This window comes from Galeopterus variegatus, unplaced genomic scaffold (genome assembly GCF_000696425.1).
Source record: "Galeopterus variegatus unplaced genomic scaffold, G_variegatus-3.0.2 Scaffold14854, whole genome shotgun sequence".
Lineage (NCBI taxonomy): Eukaryota > Metazoa > Chordata > Mammalia > Dermoptera > Cynocephalidae > Galeopterus > Galeopterus variegatus.
The window spans coordinates 21,022-22,806 of NW_007740965.1; the positions used below are offsets into that span (position 1 = coordinate 21,022).

General features: G+C 36.0%; 1 pseudogene; it reads right to left on the bottom strand.

The window, feature by feature from the left end:
* The window catches only part of LOC103582086, a 3,671-nt pseudogene extending 2,419 nt beyond the window's left edge, over window positions 1-1,252 (bottom strand).
* Between the last annotated feature and the right edge of the window lie 533 nt (window positions 1,253-1,785).

Sequence of the window (1,785 nt, forward strand, 5' to 3'; positions counted from 1 at the left end):
ATGGTTTCTCACCTGTGTGAGTTCTCTGATGTACATTGAGGTGTGATTTACAGTAGAAAGTTTTTCTACATTCTTTACATTCATATGGTTTCTCACCTGTGTGAGTTCTCTGATGTACATTGAGGTGTGATTTACAGTAGAAAGTTTTTCTACATTCTTTACATTCATATGGTTTCTCACCTGTGTGAATTCTCTGATGCTTGCTGAGATTTGACTTCTCGTGAAAGGTTTTTCCAATTCACTACATTCATATGATTTCTCACCTGTGTGAATTCTCTGATGCCTGCTGAGGTGTGACTTCCTGTGAAAGGTTTTCTCACATTCACTACATTCATATGATTTCTCACCTGTGTGAATTCTCTGATGCCTGCTGAGGAGTGACTTCCTGTGAAAGGTTTTCTCACATTCACTACTTTCATACGGTTTCTCACCTGTGTGAGTTCTCTGATGTTCACTGAGGTGTGATTTATGCTAGAAAGATTTTCTACATTCTTTACATTCATATGGTTTCTCACCTGTGTGAGATCTGTGATGTACCCTGAAGTGTGATTTAAGCTTGAGTGCTTTCTTACATTTCTTACATTCATATTGTTTCTCACCTGTGTGAATTCTCTTATGCTTGCTGAGGTTTGATTTCCCATGAAAGGTTTTTCCACATTCACTACATTCATATGGTCTCTCACCTGTGTGAGTTCTCTGATGTACACTGAAGCATGATTTACAGTAGAAAGTTTTTTCCACATTCTTTACATTCATATGGTTTCTCACTTGTGTGAATTCTCTGATGCCTGGTGAGGTTTGACGTCCTGTGGAAGGTTTTTCAACATGCACTACATTCATATGGTTTCTCACCTGTGTGAGTTCTCTGATGTACATTGAGGTGTGATTTACAGTAGAAAGCTTTTCTACATTCTTTACATTCATATGGTTTCTCACCTGTGTGAGATCTGTGATGTACACTGAAGCATGATTTACAGTATACCCTGAGGCATGAATTACGGTTGAAAGCATTCTTACATTTTTTACATTCATATGGGTTCTCACCTGTGTGAATTCTCTGCTTGTTGAGGTTTGACTTCTCATGAAAGGTTTTTCCACATTCACTACATTCATATGGTCTCTCACCTGTGTGAATTCTCTGATGCTTGCTGAGGTTTGAGGACTTGTGAAAGGTTTTCCCACATTCATTACACACAGATAGCTTCAAACCTGTATGTGTGTTCTTATGGATTGTAAGGGGTAATTTCTTCATGAATGATTTATCACACTCAATATATTTATAGGTTTTCTCTTCTGTGTGTATTTTCTGCTGTTAAGTGAGTTCATAATTTTCACAGAACTTTCTCCAACATATGTCTCCTAGGCATATCATTTTCTAGCTACACAAAATCAAAGATAAAAGTCTGAAAGAAGCCAGAGTGGGGTGAAACCATCTTACCTATAGAGAAACAAAGATAAGAATTACATCTAACATCTGCTCAGAAACAATGCAAGCAAGAAGAGTGGAGTAAAATATTCAAAGTGTTGAGAGAAACCACCAACCTAGAGTTCTGTACCCTGTGAAATTATCCTTCAAAAGTGAAGGAGAAATAAAGATTTTCTAATGCAAACAAATATTAAGGAAATTTGTTGCCAGTATAACGGTCTTGCAAAAAATGTTAAAAGAATTTCTTTCAGAGAAGAAAAAATATATAGGTTAGAAACTTAGATCTACATAAAGAAAGGAGGAGCATTAAAGAACAAATAAGTAAAGTTAAGATAAAAATTGTTATTTTTCTTAATTGA